General features: G+C 41.3%; 1 protein-coding gene across 1 annotated transcript in view; it reads left to right on the top strand.

Annotated features, from left to right (window-relative positions):
* Positions 1-932: 932 nt before the first annotated feature.
* Positions 933-6,000, top strand: part of RIPOR1 (RHO family interacting cell polarization regulator 1) — a 66,119-nt gene continuing 61,051 nt past the window's right edge. The window contains exon 1 of the mRNA XM_069965220.1: positions 933-1,139. The gene's annotated coding sequence lies outside the window, so the exon portion shown is untranslated. The remainder of the gene's footprint in view (positions 1,140-6,000) is intronic.

Here is a 6,000-nt window from a genome sequence, read left to right as displayed (position 1 = left end):
AGGGGTTATCCGGCGCTGCAAAAACATGGCCGCTTTCTTCCAGAGACAGCACCACTTTTGTCTCCAGCTTGGGCGCAGGTTTTGTAAATCAGTTCCATTGAAGTGAATGGAGCCTAATTGCAAACCACACCTGATCTGGAGACAAGAGCGGTGCTGTCTCTGCAAGCAAGTGGCCATGTTTTTGTAGCGCTGGATAACCCCTTTAAGTGAGCATTCTGGCATTTGATTACCGGTGGCTCAAGAAATTGCTAAGGCTACCTGGAAAACATGGATACAGCCATCGGTCTGCCTCCAACTTCTTCAGCCACCGGTACTCAAATGCAGAAGGATCAAACTGGAGCATGCTCTTCTCTAGCGCCCAGTGCTATAAATGAAGCAAACACACAAAAACATACAAAAATGCAACAGCTCACCTGCCTAGTGTGAACGGTGTTCTAAGAGAGCTGACCAAACTTGTCTTTTTCACTATAAATGAAGCCCCCAGATTTTAGCCCATTAGCTTTTACGTCTCTGCAGATTGTGAATGGTCTGATTTCGTCTTATCTATTTATTGTAATCCTGACTGTGATGATAAGAAGGAGACTGGGAGGAAGAGACCTAGTGACCAGACTAAAAATTCCTAATTTTTAAGATTATTTTATGACATAGATAAAAGATTAAAATATATATATATGTTTAACATACAAAACCAATAGGTGATTCCCTTTATAGAGAAGGAGGTGATGACAATAAGTGATGTCAGCAGCCACATGTCCCTGCTCCCTCCCCTGTGTGTCAGTCCCTGCTGCAGGGGACACTCATGTCCCTCTCAGTCCCCAGTGATAGAGATAGCAGGAGAGGGAAGAAGAAATCACAGGAAGGCAGTGACTCCACACTGCGCCCCTCCCCCACCCTTCTTCTCCTCCTCTTCTCCCTCCCTGCACATAGTGGTGGAGCTGCTGCTGCTGCTGAGTGTTATCCTCCTTCTCTGGATCACATCTAGGCTATGAGCAATGCCTGACAGGAGAGGAGGACACAGGGCAGATTACTGAGGACAGTGGGGGAGAACGGCAGGCTGTGGGGGGGAAGGACGGTGATGTGACTTCCAGAGTGGGATTCCACGACCCTGCCCTTCCTGCAGCTGATCCCGGAGCAGCCATGTAAGTTGCACTGATCTCCTTGCATTGGGGGAATTGCTGGTCTCCTATGGATTGGGGTTAAGAAGCTTTGGGCAGGATCAGTGTGTGCGCTGTGTGCCAGGCTCCATAGGCTGACATACATATATACTGTATACATATATACAGAGATTGGGCCATGGGGTAGCGGCTGTGGTGAATGTGCGTGGGTATCAGGAGGCAGCTCTGTGTCTCCCCACACTAGGCCATGGGCTGCATTGTCCTGGGATTGTTCCATTCTACTATCAATATTTATCTCATTGTTCCATTCTATTAGGATTATTTATGTAATTGTTATATTCTATTATCAATATTTATCTCATTGTTCCATTCTATTAGGATTATTTATGTAATTGTTATAGTCTATTATCAATATTTATCTCATTGTTCCATTCTATTATGTTTATCTTTTTCTATTTCTATTATGTTCTTATGTTTTTTTTTTCTATTATGTTTCTTTTTCTATTTCTATTATGTTCTTATGTTTTTTTTTTCTATTATGTTTATCTTTTTCTGTTATGTTTATCTTAGATTTTATTATGATTATTCAGTTTTATTTATCTTTTTTACATTCTATTATGATTTTTGATGGTCTTATATTAAGATTATTTTTGGGTCATACTATGTTACACACTTTCTGAATAATTGTGTGTTTTTTACAGTCTATCATCAATGTTTGTGACTGTTACATTCTATAATGTTTATCTTAAATTCTAGAATGATCATTTATTACAGTTGTGTTTTTGGTTTATTTTCTGACATTCTATTATGATTTTTATATATTTTTTTTTGTCTTCATGTTACATTTTATTGGGACTATTTTTGTGTTTGTGTTACGCGCAAACAACTATCCGAATATTATATAAGACAAACGCAAAAATAATGCAAATAAAATGTAAGGTGGGGACCAAAATAATCAAAATGTGAGAAAATAGCAAAATAAAAAAAGGATGTAATAAATAATCATAACAGAATGTAACACAAACACAGACATACAATTATCCAAATATTATGTAACATAAACACAAAAATAATGCAAATAAAATGTAACATGAAGACAAAAATATTCAAAATAGAATGTAACCAAATAAAATGGGATGTAACAATCATAAGAGAATAGAATGTAACATAAACACAGACAATGATCCAAATATTATGTGTGTGTTCTATTCTATCATCATTATTTTTGTGTCTATGTTACAGTAATAGTTACTGTGTTGTTGTTACCTTCTACATTGTGATTATCCAGCGGTGAAGGTTCCAGCCTCTGTAGACCCAGGCCCCACGTTGAAAGGAGACCTCTGTCTTGCATCACCGCCAGTAATAACAGCCTGATGTGTATATACACAGTGGTGTTACCAACATATCGGGATGGTTGCTATCTATCTGAAACAGCGAGCACGAACCTCACGGCTCTCCAGCTATTGCAAAACTACAATTTCCGTCATGCCTGGACAGCCAAAGCTGGGAAGATGGGAATTGTAGTTCTGCGATAGCTGGAGGGCTAAGTTGACTCTTGTGGCCTAAAGAATTACAATACTAAAGACTCATGTGACCTAAAGGGGAACTCTGATGGCTATAAACATAAAAGTTGTCAGATTATCTTTCCTTTATGACCTGATGACCTCTGTTTCTAGTCTGTTCCTGGCTTAGGCTTCAAATCTTTTGCAGATAATTTGTTAGATAATCTCTCTGTGTAAATGGACCCTAACCCCCCATCATTCGTTGTGCGGTTGCCGTTGTAATCTGATCCACTTGTTCCACTTTATATTAAGTGGTATTCTAATATTTCAATATTTTTTTTTAAATGTTTTTTTGATTTGATCCATGGGACCCCGTGAATCATGCACAGCCCCCTCCCCCCCATACTCACCTGACACGGCACAATCCGGCGGAGATCCATTCCCCCAGATCCATGGTGCATGAGTGACGTCAGGGAGCTGGTAGAATGAAACACAGAGGGACTGCGCTGTGAGTGTGTGCATTGGGGGACCTCTTGAGGTTGGCAGGGCAGGGAGCCCTTCAAGCGGGTGCTGTGAGCTGTAGCTACCGGAGAGGTAGACCACGTTTCGCTGGTGGGATCTGGGCCCCCTGCCGCATGGGTCCTGTAGCAGTTGCATGGTCTGCCTCCATGGTAGCTACGCCACTGCTTGTTTCATTGCCTTCTGGTCTGTTGGTTATTGCTTCCTCTTGCTTCTGTGACTTACCATTCTACCAGTCACTGGACGCAGTGGTGTGCCATCTCGGGAACCAGATGCCGCTATAACTGGGGCTGTGTGGGGTCAGCGGAGATGAGTATCATGTTATTATTTTATCTTTACACCAGCCTGTGGGACCTATAAAAACATTTTGCAATACTAGAATATGTCTTGAAAATTAATGTACATCAGGCCCAGGCTGAAGCACTGGAGGCAGGCCGAAGCACCGCCAGTGGGAGGAACCCCCCACCCCTCTATGATGCGGCTCCATTAGAATCAATGGAGCCATATCATAGAGGGGCTAGGGTTTACTCCCACTGGGGGTGGGTCGGCCAGCCTCCAGTGCTTCAGCCTGGGCCTGATGGTACATTCACTTTAAAGGGATTATGATTAGTGATGAGCGAACTTTTGACTAGGCCTGCCAGGAAAACATGGCTATAGCCTATGGCTTCTATATTACCTGCACTCCTACCTGCATCGCTGCACTATAAGATTTTTGCTGCACTCTTGCCCCATTCAATTGAATGGAGCAGCGTTGCAGTACCTTGCACAACCGCCACTAATACTACAGTGATGCTGGTATACACTGAAGTAGCCCCATCAAGCGGCTGATCAATGAGGGGGACATGAGCCCTTGCAAATCTATGTAATTTTTATAAAGCTGAATGACCTCCTTTATCCCCCCTATAAGGATAGGATTTCAAGAGGCCTAGCGATGAAGAGGGTGCAGTACACAACATGGCCGACAACATTCAAAGCTTTGCTTTGGCTGTCCAGGCATGATGGGAATTGTAGTTTTGCAACAGCTGGAGGGTCAAAGGTTCCCCATCCCTGCTATACAGTATCTGCAACATACGTGAAATTTAAAAAGACACAAACTGTTAATACAACACTACACAGTATGGCATCGGCTAAAATCTTTATACATGTGGCACCAATCTGTTCTTATCTATAAAACAGTTTGTGAGATGTGAGAAGGCGTATGCGGCTAGAATACAGTTAATGGGGGAGATTTATCCAACATGGTGTAAAGTGAAACTGGCTCAGTTGCCCCTAGCAACCAATCAGAGTCCACCTTTCATTCCTCACAGACTCTTTGAAAAATGAAAAGTGGAATCTGATTGGTTGCTAGGGGCAACTGAGCCAGTTTCACTTTACACCATGTTGGATAAATCTCCCCCAGTGTGTGTTAATGTGGCCTTAAAGTGGTTATCTACTATTCAAAAACCTGCAACAATGGCCGTTGTCTATTGTAAAAATACAGCGTGTGAACGTGGCCTTAGAGTGGTTATCTGCTATTAAAAAAAAAAAAAAAAAAAAAAAGCGCCATACTTGTCTTCAGGTTGTATGGAGTATTACAACTCTGATCCATTCACTTAAATTAAACTGAGCTGCAGTATCGGGCACAAACTGAGGACAAGAGTGGCGCTGTTTCTGAAAGAAAAGCCGCTGTTCTATTCTATGTAACACTCGCAGGCAGTAAAAACTGTTCAGCCGAGCATCCTTAGGCCTGGTTCACATGTCCGTAGCTGTGGACCTGCAGCTCTGGACAGCACTACTGATGTGCATCTGCGGCCGTCTGCTATTATACCAGTGTGCACTATGGCAGACCCGTGCACTTATCTTTATGTGAGTTATTTGATGCATTCTTTGCCTGTAACTGTAGTAAAATATTTCATACCTGCAAGCAAAGACCTGATTTGCGTGAAAATGTCCATAAAAAAAGGTGAAAAAATGAAAAAAAAAAATGGAAAAAAAAAAATGAAAAAAATCCCTCCAAAAAGGTATTTCTAAAAAGCAAAAAAAAAAAAAGCCCCATTACTGTATCCTATCCTAATGTCTATATAAATTACTGCTGTGATCGTCTAGTCACACGGCTAAACCACAAGGGCCCTAAAGTGGTCAGCTGGTGGGTGTGTAAATATATTTATTTATTTTTTTCTTTTTTTTTCTTTTTTTAACTTGCATTCAGATCAGATGTTTTATTCAACCAAAATTAGAAGACGATTGGTTGTATGTATCTAACTTTTTGCTGTGGAAATTAGACCCTGGCGGCCATTCTGCTACGTTTCCTGGAGAGACGAACTAGATAAATGTTCTCTTTGCGATCGTGTTTTGAGGACGTACATCATATCGGTGCACTCTGAGTATATATGCCTTGTTGTGTACACTTTGACATACGTAGCTAGTTAAACTATTTTTATTTGTATTGTTTTCAAATGAACTGGTGCCATAAAGTGCCAAATATTTGTAATTTACTTAATCTCCAGTCTTCCAGTACTTATCAACTGCTATATGTCCTGCAGGAAGTGGTGTATTTTCTCCAGTCTGACACAGTGGTCTCTGCTGCCATGTCAGCAGGAGCAAATCCCCATAGAAAACTTCTCCTGCACTGGACAGTTCCTGACCAGGACAGAGGTGGCAGCAGAGAGCACTGTGTCAGACTGGAGAAAATACACCACTTCCTACAGGACATACAGCAGCTGATAAGTACTGGAAGACTTGAGATTTTTAAAAAGTAAATTACAAATCTCTTACACTTACTGTTGCCTGTTGATTTGAATTTTTTATGCTGAAACATGATTTTGAACCTTGAAATATGCTGAGTAACAACGCCATAAGATGCCCATACACTTTATACCAAACTT

The sequence above is a fragment of the Dendropsophus ebraccatus genome, chromosome 4, assembly GCF_027789765.1.
Source record: "Dendropsophus ebraccatus isolate aDenEbr1 chromosome 4, aDenEbr1.pat, whole genome shotgun sequence".
NCBI classification, from domain to species: domain Eukaryota; kingdom Metazoa; phylum Chordata; class Amphibia; order Anura; family Hylidae; genus Dendropsophus; species Dendropsophus ebraccatus.
Note: the sequence above shows the minus strand (reverse complement) of the source record. Positions and strands in the feature narration are given on the sequence as shown.